The 21,267-nt window shown below is 44.5% G+C and overlaps 1 protein-coding gene across 1 annotated transcript in view; it reads right to left on the bottom strand.

The window, feature by feature from the left end:
- EFCAB1 (EF-hand calcium binding domain 1) overlaps positions 1–21,267 on the bottom strand; it is a 37,226-nt gene that overhangs the window by 2,390 nt on the left and 13,569 nt on the right. The window contains exon 7 of the mRNA XM_011999701.1: positions 7,286–7,291. The gene's annotated coding sequence lies outside the window, so the exon portion shown is untranslated. The remainder of the gene's footprint in view (positions 1–7,285; positions 7,292–21,267) is intronic.

Genomic DNA, 21,267 nt, shown 5'->3' with positions numbered 1-21,267 from the left:
TTTTAGATAAATTCTTTGAACTTTTTAAAGCCCTTTGTGTTTTCCTAATAGTTACTCATAGAAGGGCTGGGATAGGAAAAATGCAGGCAGGCCAGCGCCTGCTCCTGAATGCCCGTTTGAGCAATCGTATACCCTACAAATTCGGCTCGTCACTTTTTTTTTCCCTGGTGGTGGCGGCAAGAAGTTGGACAGGTTTCTGGGTACATCTCGTCCTGTGGTGAAATGAATGATTTCCTTTCAGCCTTGTATGTTTGAAATGGGTTCCCGACACGGTGTCTGCCCTGATGGGAGCTGCTTGTCTGTATGAAGACAGCCAGCAGGACACAGAGGGTTCCGGGCAGCTGGGGTCACTCCGCTCCTAGCAGGCTTGCCTGCACTTCCCTCACCTGGGGTCCCTGGAGGGAGGGGCTCACGCGGCCCCCTTCCCTCCAGATGTCTCAGGTCAACTCTGGGCTCTGACGTCCTGGGCCATGTGCTGCGTGCTCCTGGCAGGAGCTGCTGTCGCATCTGAAGTGTCCCTGTGGCTGGGGCTGGCAGGCAAAGGGCCAAGAGATGTTATCTTTATAATGTCTGCCGTCATCTCTGCTGTGTGGGAACTAATGACTGCGTTTGAATAATTAGGCCTTTGCACTGTAGCACAACAAAAGCCAGCATTGCTCCATTAAAGCAAACATAATTATTGTAGCTCACACATTCAGAGCCCCTTTCATCCCTCCAGAAACTGCAGAGTCGGGAGGATCTGAGTCTCTTGCTCAGGTCCCATGGAGCTGGTCCACTGGGTGCAGTGTGGGCATCAGGGCAGTCTGTCTTTTTGTCTCCTCTGTGCTTCCTGAGCACTCATGGCAGACCTCTGCTTTGGCCTTCTGCACGCTTCCATTTGGTCCCATAGGCTGTTGTCTCTTGGGCCCAGCGCTGCATCTTGCTCACATTCATTTCCCTTAGGCAGATGTCGGGGCTGAAGTCTCCTGAACTCTCTGTGCCTCAGTCTGTTAATCTGATAATCACCATATCTGCCCCATCAACTTCCAGGATGGTTGTAAACATCAAATGAAGTCATAGATATAAAAGTGATTTGCAAAGTATAAAAATGCCACACAAATAATAAAAATCTTACCGTTACTCAGGTTAGGGCATGGATACTATTTAACCAGTCACCAGTCCTGGGACTCAGCATGTGGCCCTTCCACTGACAGCTTTTGGAAATTAGGCTTCATTTTCATGGTAGTCAGGATAACCCTAAAGACTGATGGTCATGTTCACTAGAAACTCTGGCCTTCAGCTTCCTGGGAGATGTTTCCTTTCTCTCAGTGATCAGTGTGTTCTTTTCATTAGCCAATTAATCAATGTTTTTGAAACACCTATATCAAATAAGACACTGTGCTAGTCAATGTTGCAATATGAACATGTGTGAGGGCAGTGGTTAATACAAATCTCTCAAGTCTCCTATCTGAAAAAGTTGTGCCAAATTGGTGATAAAGACAAAGATGGCTCTGGATTTGGAGAAGGGAATTCCTTCATCCCTCTCTTATTTTCAAGTTCTGTTTTTTTTGCTTTTTTGATGAATCTAAGGTTGGGGATGTGTCATGGAAGAAGTGGAAGTTGACGTACACCTTCAAAGAGGGATGATACACTCTTAGTCGACAAAGGAAAGATAGACTTGTAACATCATTCACTGAGAGTTCAGATGGGAATCATATTTTGGAATTTGCCCTAAGACACCCAGCCACCCATTGCTTTCCTGGGTGGCACACCTCTCACAATGGATGGGTGAGAATCCTGCAGGCTGTCAGTTGTAAGAAAACCCAAGATTAATCTGACATAGTCTTTAAGGAGCAGTGATTGCATTGTGGGCGAAAGGGGAAATATGGGTAAATTCTTCATACCAACTTCTGAATGGAGATGTGTTGGGTTCTCCCATTTGAATTTCAAGCCTGTAGAGAAGGACACACATGGGTTTGGTTTTCTTTACTTAGCAATCTTCCTGGAGTGCTCTAACTTTCCAAGGATCCAGCTCTCTAGCCGCTGCAAAGCCCTCCTCTTTACAGACCCGCCCCAGGCAGTTTGTAGAATCTTCACACACGGCGGGGAGCTTAACTGTCATGTATTGACATGGAAATTGCAGGTAAGTGAGATCTATTTTGTCCCTTGAGGAGTTTATATTTTGTAGAGTATAAAGATACACTAACAGGAAATTGCACTTTACAGGGCCAACTACAGCAGTAGGGTAACTGGGGAGTGTGCTAACCCTACTAAGGGAACACAGCACACCAAGAGTCACCAGAGAGAGTTTCTGGGAAAAGACAACACCAGGAACATGTCTGGTGCGTGAGAGGGAGTCACTCAGATGGAGAAAAGGCACAAGGAATGCCCAGAAGGGAGGAGGGAAAGAGGCCAGTGCAGGCTGGAAAACTGGGAGAAAACGTCAGGACTGAGGTAGGTAGTGGGGGCGATTATGACATGGAAGACAAAGTGCAGTTTGGGAGGAAGAAATTGAGGAGATGGTGTTCAAGGTTTAAAATAATGAAGATTCAGATTGTGGAGGGGAACTCATTCCAAAGGTGGCCAGGTCCATGGGGTGCATGCTTTCTGAGAGGCCATGGCACTGTAAGGCTCCCACAGATGGTTTGCTACAGGACATTTGTCATTTGCAAAGGAAGAGCTGAATTCTGGGGATGTATGGGGAAATTTCTGAGATTCTAGCATCACAAGTTTGAGCTGAGCACGCTCTTCATTTGTCATCAGTTTAATGCGGGTTTATTATATACCAGAAAAAGGCACTATGGAGAATGTGAGTCCCAGGCTTCATGATATCAAAGTTGATAGTAAGAGTGATGCTCTCCCAGGCTGTAAGAGATGCCTGGACAATGCATTCAGGGTGGTAAGACTTCTTGGCAGAGGCTGGAAGGGCTTCACAAGGGAGGGAGAGCAGAAATTTGCCAGGCAGAAGGGAGAAAAAGGGAAGGAAGTCCATTCCTGCAAGAGGCACGGAGGTGTGGACGCATGGACAGGCCTAGGGTTGCAGCATCGTGGCAAAGGTGACTTAAAGGATCTCCAGAAATCCATTGTCTTTCAGAGAGTTGTAGTGTGTGCCAAGAACCTGAACAGCCTTTCAGAAGCACCAAGTTGCCCTAACACCCTCTCCTAACCTCCTGACCAGCTCAGAACCTATCCTGTCTAAGAATAACAGTGCCTGCTGAGGAAGGGAGAGAGTTTCTCAGTCAGTGTAACGTTTACCGTATAATTTCCTATCCTGTTGACCTGCACATTTGCCTCCTTTGAAAGTTATGGTTTTGTGGTTAGCCGAGTGCTAAAAACCTATAGGTTTCAAACCCCTCATCAACTTTACCAGGAGGCTGACGATGAACAGAATCATCACCCTAGTGAAATCCTTCAGTTACCTGTGCCTACAGGGGCCCATCTTAGGAATCATAGAATATCTCATAGCTTAATTTTTAAGTTTCACATGATGCTTATTTCTTAATGCATTGTCACAGTTTGTTATAACCTTATCAATATAATAATCTATTTAAATCAAACCAAACTTATGATACACTTCAGTTAGATAGTCTGTTTACTTTAGTTCCATTTTTTGGAGGATATATTCAAAGTAATAAAATTCCACACGCAGAGTTCAAATAAAGGCATTGAATCAGCCCTTGCTGTTCTCCAGGCAAAGACATGCTTATTCCAGTAACTTTGCCAGGTGTGTGAGTGTCTGCGGTTAACTCCCTTTTGTTCTCCAAGGGTCTTGCTTTATCACCCAGCCTGGAGTACAGTGTTACAACCTTGGCTTACTGCAGCCATGACCTCTTAGGCTCAGTGATCCTCTCACCTCAGCCTCCCTGGTAGCTGGGACTATAGGCGAGCACCACTGCGCCCGGCTAATTTTTGCATTTTTTTGTGACACAGGGTTTCACCATGTTGCCCAGGCCGGTCCTGAACTCATGGTCTCAAGCAATCCTCCAGCCTTGGTCTCCCAAAGTACTGGTATCACAGGTGTGAGCCAGCACACCCAGCCTACAGGGGCATTTTTAATACCAAATGAAACACGACCAAAAGGAACGGGCTGCTACTGCAGCTACGCATGGATGACTAGAATGGAGACATCCATTTCTGTTCTTGGTTTCACACAGCACATCAAAAACTGTCAGAGGTGTAGGCCGTGGAGAGCTACTGAAGTGTAGGCCGTGGAGAGCTACTGAGCCCTGCAATTTATATTTGTTGGGTGTACAATGGCGTCACATCTGCTTTCTTGAAAAACAACATTGCCTTGAGCACACACACTCCATTGACATCCAGGTCAAAATAAGTTTTCCACTAATGCTGTACCGTGGGGGTTGATCCTTCACTCATTCAGCAAATATTGACTGAGTGCCCACTACCATGTGGGAAGACAGCACTGAAGAGGACTGACTAGGGCCATGTTTTCATGGATTTACATTCTATAGAAGGGAAAAAGAGAGAAACATAAACAGAAAAAATGCAGCAGGGTATGGCATCAAGGGTGCGTGACTGAGGCCAGCCATGCGCAGTCCGCTCTGTGGGCAATGGGTCAGACCCGGTTCTCCCTGTGACCACACTGATGTGGCTTGTCACAGCAAACTGCGGTGATGGCACTGTTAGTGTCACATTTATCTTCTAAAGTGTTGTGAGCTTAACATGTCTTCCTTTTTTTCCACAAAATAATGGAGGGAAATACTAAATACCGGCCAAGGACTGAAGCCTGTTGCAGACAGTGAGGACTGGATCTGAAGGTGTGTAGGGCTCCCCATCTAACTTTCCCAGACATCAGGAGAGAGGGGTACCCTCCTGGGGGAAGAGGAGCTGCCCCAGGACTGGCAGAGGAGTCCCTACCCCGCCTCCTCTGGCACAGGGTCAACCAGCCCACACCAGCCCCTTGGGATCACCCCACCTCCTCCCACTGCCTCTCACTTGGAAACCACCCCATGTGTTATCAAAGCCACCAGAGCAGGAGACTCCACACACCACTCCCTCCCTCTCATCACCTCCCAATGCACACCACCATCTTGCAGCCAGACAATGAGCATAGGACAGCTATTCAGAAAAGCGCGTGGCTTGGGAGGCTCAGGACATGTCCTGACGGCACCTGCAGGTTTTCTTTTCCTGGGGCCGCGGGCACTGGCGGTGCTGCACCTGCCGCGGGCCAGCGCCCTGCCTGTCAGCCGCATACCTGGGCACTGGTGCAGGCCCTGGCCTGCTCTACATCCTGCCCTGCTGCGATTCTGTCTCCCCACTGCACCACCTCTCAGTAGACTCTGTGGAGCAAGGCTGTTCCTCCCAGACCTGCCATTTGATTTTCTAGAATCCTGTGGCCATGAAAGGAGAGAAAAACACCGCCCTTTTTGCCTCTCCCTCCCGGCCGCAGGCCAGGGCGAGACCTTGCTTGCCTTCATTCAATCTGTTGTCAATTTCTTTCCTTATTATGGTGTTTCAAGACCATAATAAACCCATCTCACATATATGGGCTCATGCTGTGTTTATACTAGTGGGTATCTCGGAAGAGAGGTGAGACCCATCGTTTGGTGAAACAGGCATTTGTTGACATGAGAAGGCCAGTGTTCATCAGAAACAACTTGTAAGCTTTTTGTAAAACCAAAGGCTGTGTGCTACTGGATCTTGAAAAATTTATATAATCTTTTAAAGCTGTAAGAGATGTCTGCAGAGATGAGCCTGTTCAGAGAGACAGGGAGAGGCAGACTCAGAAGTAAGTGGCAGCAAACAACTCCTGAGCAGGGGCCTGGCTGAGAGCAGAGGAGGGGTATCCCTGCGGGTGCGGGAGGCCCGTCCTCTGCCCCGGGAACTGCATCTGGCTTGCAAGGCTGGACTCCAGGGTCTGCAGTCTTCGCACCCCTGTGATTTGTTCCTTGGTGCTGGAACAATGAGGAAGTTTTGCTATTAGTGGTGGAGCAGGTGCCACTGACTTTGTGACCACAGCAGTGATTGAAATACTCCAAGTATTCTCCAGTGACAGGAGTGAAAAATCTCATTTTCTGCTTTATTGGACCTCTTCACACAGGCTGTGCATTTCATGTAGGGTAGGAGAATGCTCTGTCCACTGCACAGGTGACAGGCAGTTAAGTGACCATCGTCTAGTCAGTGGATGTCTGGTGGCAAAGGGAGGGAGGCGGTGACAGTGCACTTTAGCGGGGAGGGCGCTCGAGTTTCATCCATGTAAACTAATGTCCTCTGACCTGGCAAACCGCGCAGGCCCAGAATTCTGTGTGAGTGGCTGAGGCCCCATAACAGGGGCAGTGTGGAGCAAAACAGGCAGGAGGGAGGTAGAAATAAACAAGGGGATGTGTGTTAGGGGGAGGAATGTTTTCTTCAGGTACTAAGTGGCAGCATGAGGTGCACAGCAAGCCATAAATTACAGAGGAAGGGGCCACGCCATGTAGCACCCATGCTGGGGCGTTGGCGTGCAGATGTGAGAACACATGGGGGGTGGTCTGGCAGGTCCTGGGCCCTCCCCATGCTGCCCCTGAACTTTCTAGTCAGAGACCCATGTGTGGCAGTGCACGTGTGGGTGAAAGGTGGTGAGGAGGCCTCTGTCCACTTGATGGGCACAGTGGGGATAAATCTCCTTTTAATATTAGATGTACTGACAGGCCTTCCAAAGCAGATCAGTCTTCTCTTCCCAGCCAGCAAACCCACTCAGCCCTCCAGGACTGCTGCAGAGGGATGCTGAGGAAGGTGGTCTGCCTTACTGCTGGCAGGGCCCATCAATGTTCTTCCTCATTGTGACTGGCCACTTTATTTCTAGCTGCCAAAAAGAGCATTTGCTTTACTTTCCTTGCTTTCTGCTCATGCTCATCCAGCTTGATGCTGTCCATCAAAGGGCAATTCTAGGTGCTACTAGATGGGCTTGTATAGTGAGTGCTACTGTGGTTCTATATTCGCACTCTTTCTTGATTGTTTATAAGGAACCAACTTAGTATGACTACATAGAGTTTGTGTGGCTTAGGGGACTAGGGCATTACTTTTCTACCCTCTCAGCTGTCAGCATCAGCCAGCTGGTCTGCTCACCTGTGCCTGCCCACCTGGGTCTGCCCACCTGGGTCTGCTCACCTGGGTCTGCTCATCTGGGTCTGCTCACCTGCACCTGCCCACCTGCACCTGCTGCCATCAGAGCCGAGAGCAGGGCTGCTTTTGTAGGTCAGCCTTCAGGAGCCAGTGGGCAGGAGCAACCTGTGGCCTGAGGCTGTCGTCAAAGGCCTAAAGGCAAATCTGCTGCTCATGATCTCAGGACTGTCCAGCTCACCTTTACCATGAACTCCATTTTCCCATAACCCTCCATGATGTGACTGGAATAGTCATAGGGTGAGTAGAAAATCATGTGCATTAATCTAGAGGCTTCCTCAGCAGGACATGCAAGTAAATGCAAAACCAAGTGGAGCTGAGGATATGGGAGATCCAGAGAGGAAGTCTCACTGCGTGTGTGAGCTCATGCATGCATGTACGTGTGCATGGAGGAATACACAACACACATGCATGCACACACAACCCGAACTTAAGACTAGATAACAAAGTGCTCTAAAACTCACATAGCAATAGGTTTCAGTTGGGTGGTTAGTAACAGGTATAGGAAAAGATTTATTCACAGTAAACTGTGAGTTTATGGGGCACTGTTTTCCTAAAGAGAACACCCCTGGATGCTCAGCCAACAAGGATACTGATTTGACCAAGAGTCAGCATTCTGTGGAAGTAGACACTGCATTCTTAGCTTGGCAGTTTTGCAGGGAAGGTATTTGTGTATTATACAATGAGGAATCTTTTAATCACCTACTTGTGGCAGCTGAACTGCACCTTGGCTCCTGCCAGGCCTGCCCACTTAGGACGCGGATCTCTGGAGGAATTCCAGTCCTGCCCTGGAATAACTGCGGGTGGGCTGGCAGCCAGCAGCATGCACTGAACGTTGCCTGAACACTGGGAGGTGTGACCCAGGTGGCATGCAGGATCAGCATGGCTGTTCTCGAGAGTGTGACACTGAACAGGAGAACACAGCAATGCATACAGACTTTTGCATTATGTCATAATCACGAGAGTTGGCAAGTACTGAACATCTCCTATGTGCTGGGCACTACTCTAGGTGCTTTCAGTCTATTCACCTAAATCTTCCCCACTCTGCATGGCAGGTGTTCTGAGGAAACCCCCACCCCCCAAAGACTGTGTAAAGTGAAGCACCGAGTGCTCCAGGCACCCAGGGTGCAGTCCCACCTCGCCGCCTCCTCTGCGTGTAGGGTGCACTCAGGGGCATGGTGGGTCCTGGAGGAGGGATCCCCGGCATGGCGCTGAGTTCTTGCTCAGTGGCCCAAGCAGAGGTGTACTTGCTCCATCCAGGGGGATCAGCTGTGAGAGCTGGGCTCAGAGCACACGGCAGGGTGCAGGGCTCAGAGCCCCTTTCCAGGGGGCTGCAGCAGTGGCCCTCTGAGGCTGGAGAAGGAAGGAAGGGCTTGGATCCACCTCTAGCTGGGGATCAGTACTCCTGTCCCTGGGTCTAGGTGGGAATCACTGCTCCTGTCCCTGGGTCTAGCCGGGAAGCACTGCTCCTGTCCCTGGGTCTAGCTGGGAGCACTGCTTCTCTCCTGGGGTCTAGCCAGGAGCACTACTCTTGTCCCTGGGTCTAGCTGGGGAGCAGCTTTTCCCTGGATCTAGCTGGGAGCACTACACCTGTCCCTGGATCTAGCTGGGGAGCAGTGCTCCTTTCCCTGGGTCTAGCCAGGGAGCATTGCTCCTTTCCCTGGGCCCAGCCGGAAGCACTGCCCTGCCTTCATGCCTGCCTCCTTGCTCCTTGGCTGCAGTCAGTACGACAACCGCCACAACACAGAGTTAACTTTCCACTAAGGAAAAATGCCCTTCTATTCCCCACTCCCCCAAAATGTGTGCCAGCCCTTTCTGAGGAGGGTGGGAGATCCCCTTGATCAGGTATTCAGAGCTGGCAAAAGACAAGTGGCTGCATTGCATTCTCCTGCATCCAGCTGAACATGATAATTGCTTATTTTTAGAACTGCCTCTGGTGACAGGTCATGAGCAGGCTGAGAGGTAACTCCACAGAGAAGCTCCGGAGCACCCACAGTGTGTGCTAACCCATGTGCGCTCATGGGATGTGCAGGGACTCAGGCAGCATTTGGAAATTCTTGGGACCGTGAGCACTGAACTGAAATGCTTAGAGCCACTGTGCTGCAGATGGCTGAAGGTGGACAGAGGAGAGTCTTGGGCATGTAAGGACAGTAGGTCATACTCACAGGGGTGCTCCGCAGCCAACAGACTGCCCACGTCCATGCAGCCTGGGAGAGAGGGCAGGGAGGGGCGCTCTCCTGGGGGAAGAGGAGCAGCCCCGGGACTGGCAGGGGAGCCCCCACCCTAGCTCCTCTGGCACAGGCTCAGCCAGCCCACAACAGCCCCCCAGGATCCTCAGTGCCTGCCCCACCTCCTCCCACTGCTCCTCTCTCTGAAGCCGCCCCTGTGTGTCATCAAAGCCACCGGAGCAGGAGACTCCACACACCACTCCCTCCCTCTCGTCCCCTCCCAATGCACACCATCATCTTGCAGCCAGACAATGAGCATAGGACAGCTATTCAGAAAAGCGCGTGGCTTGGGAGGCTCAGGACATGTCCTGACGGCACCTGCAGGTTTTCTTTTCCTGGGGCCGCGGGCACTGGCGGTGCTGCACCTGCCGCGGGCCAGCGCCCTGCCTGTCAGCCGCATACCTGGGCGCTGGTGCAGGCCCTGGCCTGCTCTACATCCTGCCCTGCTGCGATTCTGTCTCCCCACTGCACCACCTCTCAGTAGACTCTGCGGAGCAAGGCTGTCCCTCCCAGACCTGCCATTTGATTTTCTAGCATTCTGTGGCCATGAAAGAAGAGAAAAACACCAATCCCTTAACTCTCTGCTTACCTGTTTCCTTTTATAAAAAAAATTCATGGCATGAAAACTTTTTTCTCCACTCAGTTAATCTTTTTGTTTTTCCACCTCCCCCTCGTCCCCCTCCGTGGTTTTGTTTTCCTCTTCCTTTTTTCCTTTCCCCTCCTCTTCCTCCTCCTTTCGTTTTCAAGACAGCAAACAGCAACTCTGTTCTTCTAGACTGAGTGCTCCGTGCAGGTAGGGGCAGGACCGCTTCTGCGCAGCGCTGTCCTTGTCTGGGATGGGGTCTGCCGGCGCTGACTGCAGGGGCTGCACACATCACGCACACATCCTACGGCATAACCGCCAGGGTCCCTGGAAATACGGAGGGTGCACCCACTTCCTGGTTAGGGACTAACTTGAATTCCTGGGGCTGCTATGCTCTTTCCTGTGTTTACATGGATCAAAATACAGTACCAAGTAATGAGAGATATGAAGAGGGAAGCAGCTTGCCTTGCACTTAGTCAGATTCATACTATCCCAATTAAGAACACAGAAAGTGGACCACGGCATGAATTTGGCTTGTTGGAACTCTCGTAACTTGGATGTAAGTTCATGTTTATCTAACGGGATTTTAGACTTTTATGTCTTCATACAAATCATATCTCATTAATTTCCCTTTGATATTTTAGCACGTTAGAGCCAGCATAACAAACACATTAAATCTTGCATGTGGTTAATCAGAATCCTAGACGTGAGCAGTGTGATGCCAATTGCTTTAGAATTAGTGAACTCTTGATGGGATGAGAGAGACACTCTACTGCATGTGGTAAACGGGATACACTACGGTTTGTATGTCTGTATGTTCTGAGTGTGTTGTGAGGGAGATGTGTATGTGTCTGTGTGTGTGTGTGTGGAGGGGGGAGGTAGTTGCACTAATGCTGACTCCAAGAGGGTGTAGCATTCAGGAGCATTCTCGTGATGTTTACACCAGCACTTTACCCGACTTTCATGAAATTCGGTTTTCTAAATTCAATTATTAAAGATATTTTAGAAATAGCCTACAACTTCCTTATACTAGTAAGAGACTTAAGCAATGCCATGCGGGTTCCCCATTTCCAGACTTTTGATGTCCATACTTAATCATTACACATGAGCACCTATGAAGAACCTAAGCACGCTCCAAGATAGGGCACACATGTCACTGTCCTGACACACCTAACATAATCGATGCATTCAGATCATACTTACAGTTTGTTCAAAGGGGAAAACAGCTTCCTTCTTTGCAACATGATGTAACAGACATTATCTCATTCAATCCTGCCTTACAGAAACCCTGTGAGGTAGAGGCAGAGAGAGCAGGTGTTATTCCCATTTTACATAAATGTAATTTGTGGAGTAATTCATAACCTATAAATAGGGTGACAATACATCGTGCTTTGCCTGGGACAATCCCAGATTACATTGTGCTTATGTAACTATGAGCATCTCCTTTCATGACAGCATCCCATTTGGGATGATAAATGCCATGGTTCCTACCAATCTATAATCACTTTTCACTTGTATCAGACTTTCAAAGTTCATGTGACCTGTGCCATGCCAGGTGGTATCTTGTGACAGTAAGAGGCAGTCAGGGCTAGAACATGGGTAAGGGCCTGGGTTGCAGGTCAGATCTGGTGCAAATCCCAGCTCTACCATGTCCCAGCTGTCTATCCTTGGGCTAGGGACTGGCACCTGAAAAGCACCACATTATAATTTATTATGTTTGCCACTTCATCTCATGATCCCTTATCATTGGCATCTTCTTCTTCTCTAGGTAGAAGCCTTTCCCTGATATCATCCAAGATGGCTCAAAGAAGCATTCCTTGTCCCTCTCTAGTTGAGGAGTCCGGCTTCCACCATTCTCCTCACAAACAGGCGATGGTCTCCGCCTCTCCTCCCTCTTAGCATAGTCTGTTGACACTCCTCTCACTCTGCCTCCCTTGGTGCCAACAGAGTTTTCCAGCCTAGTGACCACTCCATGTTCTCCACTACATCTGAACTCTTGGTAACGCCAGGTCCCAGCCTAATGTCCAGATTCTTACTAGCACCAAATATGAAAGGCATTACATCCAAGCCAGAAACTCCCACTAAAGAAAGCAAATCCCAAGGTATGTTCAGGTGAGAAGAGTGGATAGGAGAGGAATCGATGATCTCAGAATACATGTACACCACATAGCAACTCTGCCTGCAGCCACGAGGGTCCGTTGGGAGATTCTGGAGCTGGAGACACTCACTCACTCCACAGGAGTAAGTGGAGGATATGTGGCGAGAAAGGATTTGCTTTAGACAAAGGTCTTCAGCATTAGAACTAGATAAGGTTCTTGGCTTTTGCCGTTTTCCAGGTGAGACACATCGGAGGTTCCTGATTTTCTTAAATCCAGTTTGTAGATTGAAAATAGTAAGTAATGTTTACTTCTTAGGATAATTGGGAGAAATTAGTGAGATAATGCATGTAAAATGCTTAGCCCGATATTTGGAACAAAAGCGCTCATTGGATTTTCGTATCATGTATTATTAAGATTATGGGGATCTTAAAAATTTCATTTATTCCATTTTCTGACTTTATCATGTTTCTGAAGGATTCATGAAGGAAGACATGACTAAATGGTTTTAATTAACCTCCCAGACTTCCCAGTGCTTTTGGGCTAATTATTTCTGCTAGGAGGCAGTGACTCAGGCTCTAAATGCCACTCACAGAAGATTCCTAAATCCTTCCACTTACTTCCACACTGTTCTCTGTCTTCGGGCTGTGTGGCTCCGAGTGGTGGTGTCCTCCCTCAGGGAACAGGCTGCTCAGGTACCCTTCATCCACATGAGGCCTTGGAAATGCAGATGGGAGGTGGACAGGTGCAGCTCAGGCTGGGAGAAGGCAGCCTGGGTTTCAGCCAGTGCATCCAAATGTCCTCCATGCTGACAAGATCTCACCCCAGGGACCTCTGTGGGCCTAGCTGGGACCACATAATAGGGGCAGTGTGGAGCAAAACGGAAAAGAAGGAAGTAAAAAGAAATGAGAGAATGTGTGTTTTAGGCGGAGAATATTTTCTTGATGGGTTAGGTAGGAAGCTTGAGGTCCACAGAAAGCCACAAATGACCAAGTGATGGAGCTGGGTTAGTGAGCTGCTGCCCGGGCAGTGATGCCGATAAAGGTACTTCAAATTCTGACATGTGCCCAGCCTCACTGAGGATGCCTTCATTAGATTTCCTGCCTTTTTTACTTTCCCATGAAACTGAGCAAGTTTGGCCGGATACGGTGGCTCACACCTGTAATCCCAGCACTTTGGGAGACCAAGGAGGGCAGATCACGAGGTCAGGAGTTTAAGACCTGCCTGACCAACATGGTGAAATCCTGCCTCTACTAAAAATACAAAAAATTAACCAGACATGGTGGTGCGTGTCTGTAATCTCAACTACTCAGGAGGCTAAGGCAGGAGAATCTCTTGAACCCGGGAAGCGGAGGTTGCAGTGAGCCGAGATCATGCCACTGCACTCCAGCCTGGGTGACAGAGTGAGACTCCTCTGTCTAAAAAAAGAAAGAAAGAAAGAAAGAATGAAAGAAAGAGAAACTGAGCAAGTTTACTTGAGATATATCTGTGAGAAGTGTGCTTTGATTTACTTGCTACGTGTTTGGGAGGGCTTCTCCCTCAATGGCAACTTAGACTGGAAAACACTGCAAGACACCATCTGCCTCAATCTCTGACAGACAGGGCAGTCACTCCATCAGAAAATGCAGATCTATTACTTCTGCCTCTTTTGGAAATATAACCATACCATCCTCACAACTTGCTAAATTGTAATTTGTATATATGTGGGTTAAATTTCTATTTTATTATGTATCTTTTGTAGTCTATGTCTAATGCAGTTCACAATCCTCCCTTGGTCGCACTTGGTGAGATTGGTGAGAACTAACCACTAGCTGTGAATGACTGGGTGAGCGTCAGAGGTGACTCTGGGAGGAAACGGCCCCCTGAGTTAAGACACAGGGTCAGGAAAAGCATAGGAGCTACAGAGCAGCTCAAAGGAACTTTCTCCAGATGGTTGTCTTCATAGTTTCAAAGTAATTGATTTGAATCCCCTTTAACAACCTTCTTTAATACAAATGATACAACTTTGTGACGGGAGGCAGGAGAGGTGCTATTACCATGAATCCAAGCGGTGACAGGTGACGACACAAGTGGCACATGGAATTATCACTTTACATGGTGAATGGGGTTAGGGCAGGGATAACTGACTTAGACTATATTAACCCTCATGGTGTTGCACAAAGTAGGAACTTAGTGAGTGTTTTGGATGATTTTATGGTGCAAGCAATTGCAGGCCTGGTTTCTTACAAGTGCAGTCTTGTACACAGAGATATTTGCAGGTTAAGAATGCAGGACTACCAGTTTTCAGTGGTGGTTTTAAAATCCTGCAGTTAAAAAAAAAGCACTTAATTGTTTCCCAAATAGAATCTCTCCATGCTGCTTGCGAGGTGATGTCTACCTCTCCTAAAGGAGCCTAGCCTGGCTTTCTGGTACTCCACACGGCGTGCTGGGAGGAGAAGAGGAAGCCAATGAGAGGAGCCAGTTAGAGGAAGACTATCACTAATCCCCCAAATTATAACTGCTCATCCACATTCTTAACCCAGCCCCCTGCAAACCCAGGCAAAGACCAAGGTCAGCCAGTTTGGCTGTACTTAGAGGGGAGAAAAGTCAGGCCAAAGCCTAGCAGTGTGGAGGTGAGGTCATAGAATGGGCAAGAGGGGAGAGACAACCCTTCCTTTAAGCTACCTCAAGGGTACTTAGATACCCTTACTATGTGGTGAGTGAATTTTCAGCGTTACAATCATTTCTGAGTTGGTACAGTAGTGAAATTAAGAGAATCCATCAATCTAGATATAGCAGCACAAGGAAGTGATTTGGAAGTTTATGATGAACAGCAGAGGAGACGTGTTCTAGATATATTGAGAGGTTCTTGGACAGAGCTTATGAATTCTTAGAGTCAAGTGCCATGATCATCTTAGGCCGGATTAAAATTATTTAGGATTTTTCTTATTGTTAACATCTTTTAGGTTTAAATAATGGCAAGTAATAAAAGAGGCTTATTCATAGGGAGGTCAGTATACACTCAACATACAGTAAAAAGTTTAGGTACAGATGTCTAAGATTAGTACTTTAAATGATAAATTAAAATCATGCTCATGATGGTCCGTGATACTGGTAAGGAAATTAAAAGAATGTATATTGCAGGGAAAGGGAGTCTCATACATTGGGGATGACAGTTCAGTTGGAAGCCTTTCCTGATGAGTGATCTGGCAACATGTGCTGGAAATCTCAGAATTATGCAGAGACTCTAATCCAATAATTCTACTTTTACAAAGTTACTCTAAGAAAGTAAGCACTGCATTATGTGAAAAGGTTTATCTATAGGAGGTGTTCAGTATTAGAATTATTTATAACAGCAAAAATGTGGAAACATCTGACATGTCAATGGCAGGAAAGTGGTTTAATAAAATCAGTCATGATGGAATACCAGGCAGCCATTACAAATCAAGCTACAGACAAATAATGACCTCAAAAAGGTTGACAAAATAGTAGTACAACAAGACAAAAGCGCATTTTCAATATGATCGTCTGAAAAATATAGTATTCTCTTTGCAAAAATGTAGGTGTACTTACAAATGCATTATAAAAGTTTGGAAGGATATACACCAGAATATTAACCAATATTTTCATGTTATTTTAAATAACTTCCTAAATATCTGAATATTCTTCAGGGAACCTAAATTACTTTGTAATCAGAAAAATTAGTTAAAAAATTAAACGCATGCAAGTAATATCAACAAGATGATACACTAGGAGATCCCAGCTCTTGTCTCTCCAACAAATGCAAGAATTTAACAACTACTTGCCAACAAAAATAGCTCTGGGAATACTCCAGAGTACAATGAAGAAGCTGTAGGAACCCATTAAAGCAACCCCAAACCAAGGACAGCTGTATATAAAAGTGTTGGAAGTATTTTATCTGCATCACCCCACCTTCTACCCTGGCACAGCTTGGCAACAAAGGGGATCTTATTAGCTGTGACCTCTCTCTGTGGGGAAAAAGGAGAGCAGAAGTCTAGCAGCCTTCACCTCTGAGGACCTCAGCAGTTTTTGTCACCATCATGGACACCCACAGTTTTTATGACTGATGGTGCCCACAGTCTTCACTGAGGTTGATCCCAGCTGATTAAGCTGCCCAGAGTCCAAGTTGTATCCACCTGGAGCTAGAGCTGTCACACCCCAGCTGGTGCCTTCATACTCACCAATAGGTGAAGGTCCTTCCCTACCAAAGCCAGCCCATAAAAGTCTGGAAGAGGTGACTGCTCCTTTGTGTGTAGATATAAATGCAAAGCTACAAGAAACATATAAAACCAATGAAACATGACGGATTTTCCAGTAACCAACCTCAAGGAAATGGAAATCCTTGAATTTCCTGACAAGGAATTCACAATGATTGGTTTAAAGAAGCTTAGTAAGCTGTGAGAGAATACGGTCAGACAACTCAACATAATCAGGAAAACAACATATGAACAAAACTAGAAGTTCAACAAGGAGACAAAAGTCATTAAAAAACCCAGAATTTCTAGAGCTGATAAGTACAGTGAATGAAACAGAAAATGCAACAGACAGCCTTAAGAATAGATTCAATCAAGCAGGAGGAGGAATCTGTGAATTTGAAGACAGGTCATTTGAGATTATCCAGTTAGGCGAGAAAAAGGAGAAAAAACAATAAAAAAGAATGATGAAATCCTACAGGATTTATAGTCCATAATCAAGTGAACCAATATAAGCATTGTGAAAGTATCAGAAGGAGAAGAGAAAGAGTCAAGAAGTTTACTTAAATAATTAATGACTGAAAACTTCCCAAATCTTGTGAGAGAAATGAACATTCAGATTAAAAAAACGCAAAGGACCAGCCTGACCAATCAACATGGAGAAACCCTATCTCTACTAAAAATACAAAATTAGCTAGGTGTGGTGGCACGTGCCTGTAATCCCAGCTACTTGGGAGGCTGAGGCAGGAGAATCTCTTGAATCCAGGAGGCAGAGGTTGCAGTGAGTCGAGATTACACCATTGCACTCCAGGGTGGGCAACAAGAGTAAAATTATGTCTAAAAAAACCCCAAAAAACAAAAAAAGAAACACAAAGGGCCTAAAATAGGGTCAACCCAAAGAAGGGTACAATGAGATACATTATAATCAAATTGTCAGAAGTCAAGAACAAAGAGCATTTTGAAAGCAGCAAGAGAAAAGTGACATCACATATAAGGCAATGTGAATAAGACTATCAGTGGATTTCTCAGCAAAAACCCTATAGACCAGGAAAGAGTGAGATAACAAATTCAAAGTACTGAAAGAAAATAAAAAACCCTGCCAATCAAGAATACTATACCTGCAAAATTATACTTGAAAAAGGGAGAGATAAAGTCTTTCCCCAATAAACAAAAACTGAGGAAGTTTGTTACCACTAAACCTCACTTACAAGAATGGTAAAGAGAGTTCTTCAATTTGAAATAAAAACATGGTAAGCAGCAACATGAAAACACATGAAAGCATAAATCTCCTCGGTAAAGATAAATATGTAGACAAACACAGAATAATGCAACACTGTAGTATGTAAATTACTGTTAACCCTAACATAAAAGTTAAAAGATAAACATTTAGTAAGAGACACACAATGTACAAAGAAGCAAACTGACTACAAGAACACAAAATGTGTGGGAGGATTAAAAGTATACTTTTTGTGTATGATCAAAGTTAAATTGTTATCAACTTAAAATAAACAAGATATTTTATGCAAGCCTTGAAATAACTACCAAAACCCCTATAATTGATATATACACAAAAATCTCAAAACCAATCATTACAAAACATCATCAAATCAAAGAGAAAACAACTGCCAAACAGAAAACAATAAACAAAATGACAATAATAGGTACATATTTATTAATGGTTGCTTTAAATGATTATAGATTAAACTGCCCAACCAAAAGGCATAGAGTGGTTGAACAGATTTTAAAAAGATCCAGAAATATGCTGTCCACAAGAGACTTGCTTTAAATGTAAAGGTACATATAAGAAGAAAGTTAAAGGATGGAAAAAAATATTCCATGCAAATGGTAACCAAAAGAAAGCAGAGGTGATTATGCTTATATCACATAAAAGAGATATTAAGTAAAAAATTATCTTAAGACAAAGGACTGAGAAATGGTCAATTCAGCAGGCACATATAATAGTTTTAAATATATATGCAACCAATATCAGAGCACCTAAAGTATATAAAGCAAATATTGACAGATCTGAAGGAATACATTTATAGCAATACAGTAATAGTAAGGTACTTTAATATCCCACTTACAATAATGGATAAAACATCCAGACAGAAAATCAGTAAACAGATGACTTGCACACACTATGGACTAAAAAGACCTAAGAGACATGTACAGAACTTTCTATCCAACAACAAAAGAATACAATCTTCTCAAGCACACATGTAAGGTTAGATCACATGTTAGGCCACAAAACAAATCTTAACAAATTTAAGAAGACAAAAATCATTACAAGTATCTTTTCCAAGAGTAACAGAATGAAACTAGAAATCAATAAAGTAAGAACATGGGCAAATTCACAAATATATAGAAACTAAACACATTTTTGAACAGCTATTTGTTCAAAGAGGAAATCAAAGGGAATTTAAAAATTATCTTAAGACAAACAAAAACAAAAGCACAACACAACAAAACTCATACAATGCAGCAAAAGTAGTATTGAGCAAAGTTTACGATGATAAATGTCTACATTAAAAAAGAACAGCGATCTCAGGTGAACAAACCTAACTACACACCTCAAAAAACCAGAAGAAAAGAACAAACTAAGCCCAAAGTTAGCAGAAGGAAAGAAATAATAAAGGTAAAAGCAGAAATAAAACAAATAGGGAGCAGAAAAAAATTAACAAAACTAAGACTTGGTTTTTGGAAAAGATAAACAAAATTAACAAACTCCTGGACAGACTAAGAAAAAAAAAGGAGTCAAAATCACAAATGAAGGACGAACCATTACAATGGATGCTTCAGAAATAAAAATGATCATAAAAGACAATGAAAAATTACTATGCCCAAATTGGATAACAAAATAAATGGATAAATTCCTAGAAATATGTAACCTACCAAACTGAATTAGAAAGAAACAGAAAGTCTGAACAGGCCAATAACAAATATGGAGATTGAATCAGTAATCAGAAAGTTCCTAACAAAGAAAGGTCCAGACCAGGTGGCTTTCTAGGTGTATTCTACCCAACATTCTAAGAAGAATGAATACCAATTATTTTAATTTTTTAACTCCTCTAAAAATTAGACAAAAAGGGCACACTTTCAAAAACTCCTTTCTCAAAGCCAGCATCACCTTGATTCCAAATCAGACAATAATAGCACAAGAAAAGAAAACTACAGGCCAATATCCCTGATGAACATTGGAACAAAAATCCTCAATAGAACACTAGCGAAGTGAATTCAACAGTGCATTAAAAAGATCATAACGCCATGACCAGGTGGAATTCATCCCTGGGATGCAAGGATGCTTCAGCATATGCAAATCAATTAATGTGATACAACACAATAACTAAAAGGAAAGCAACCTCACGATCATCTCAACAGAGGCAGAAATAAAGCATTTAACAAAGTTCAACAACCATTCATGATGAAATCTCTCAACAAAATGAGTACACTAGGAACTTACCTCAACACAAGAAAGGCCATGTATGAAAAGTCAACAGCTAACATCATTATTAAAATAAAAAAACTTTCTGTCAAATATCTGGTAGAAATGGTGCTCATTCTTGCCATTTCTATTTAACACAGTACTGGAAGTTCTAGCCAAAGCAATTAGACAAGTAAAAGAAGTTAAAGCATTGTTGTGGGAAGTCAGGGACCCCAAATGGGGGGACCGGCTGGACTCACTGCAGAGGAACATAAATTGTGAAGATTTCATGGACATTTGTCAGTTCCCAAATAATACTTTTATAATTTCTTATGCCTGTCTTTACTTTAATCTCTTAATCCTGTTATCTTTGTAAGTTGAGGATGTACGTCACCTCAGGACCACTGTGATAACTGTGTTAACTGTACAAATTGATTGTAAACCATGTGTGTTTGAACAATATGAAATCAGTGCACCTTGAAAAAGAACAGAATAACAGCGATTTTTAGGGAACAAGGGAAGACAACCATAAGGTCTGACTGCCTGCGGGGTCGGGCAAAAAGAGTTGCATTTTTCTGCTTGAAGAGCACCTATAAATGGACGTGCAAGTAGGGAAGATATCACTAAATTCTTTTCCTAGCAAGGAATATTAATATTAATACCCTGGGGAAGGAATGCATTCCTGGGGGGAGGTGTATAAACGGCCACTCTGGGAATGTCTGTCTTGTGCAGTTGAGATAAGGACTGAGATACGCCCTGGTCTCCTGCAGTATCCTCAGGCTTACTAGGGTGGGGAAAAATTCCACCCTGGTCATTTTGTGGTCAGACCAGTTCTCTGCTCTCCAACCCTGTTTTCTGTTGTTTAAGACGTTTATCAAGACAATACATGTACCGCTGAACATAGACCCTTATCAGTGGTTCTGGTTTTTCTCTTTGTCCTGTTCCCTCAGAAGCATGTGATCTTTGTTAGACCCCTATTAGTAGTTCTGTTTTTTGCCCTTTGAAGCATGTGATCTTTGTACCTACTCCCTGTTCTTACACCCCCTCTCCTTTTGAAACCCTTAATAAAAACTTGCTGGTCTGAGACTCAGGCAGGCATCACGGTCCTACCAATATGTGATGTACCCCTGGTGGCCCAGCTGTAAAATTCCTCTCTTAGTACTGTCTCTTTTTATTTCTCAGCCAGCTGACACTTATGGAAAATAGAAAGAACCTACGTTGAAATATTGGGAGCGGGTTCCTTTCCAAGTTAGAAAGGAAGGAGTAAAATTACCTCCATTTTGAAACAGCATCATCATATATGCAGAAAACCCTACAAACACAACAATGACAACAACAACAACAGCAACAACAACACACTGTTAGTACTAATAAGTGAATTTCATAAAGCTGCAGGACATGAAATCAACTTACTAATCAGTCATGTTTCTATCCACAAATGAGCTTATCTGAAAAAAATTAATAAAATTCTCATTCCTAATAGCAGCAAAAAAATAAAAAATAGTAATAAACTTAACCAAAGAGGTGAAAGTCTTATACACTGAAAATTATAAAGGCAATGATGAAGGAAATTAAAGAAAATACAGACTAATAAAAGGGCATCTCATATTCATGAACTGGAAGAATTTATGTTATTAAAATGTTCATA

Source organism: Mandrillus leucophaeus, unplaced genomic scaffold (assembly GCF_000951045.1).
Source record: "Mandrillus leucophaeus isolate KB7577 unplaced genomic scaffold, Mleu.le_1.0 Scaffold1169, whole genome shotgun sequence".
Classification (NCBI taxonomy): domain Eukaryota; kingdom Metazoa; phylum Chordata; class Mammalia; order Primates; family Cercopithecidae; genus Mandrillus; species Mandrillus leucophaeus.
The sequence above is the reverse complement of the archived record's forward strand: the minus strand, read 5'-3'. Positions and strand labels throughout refer to the sequence as shown.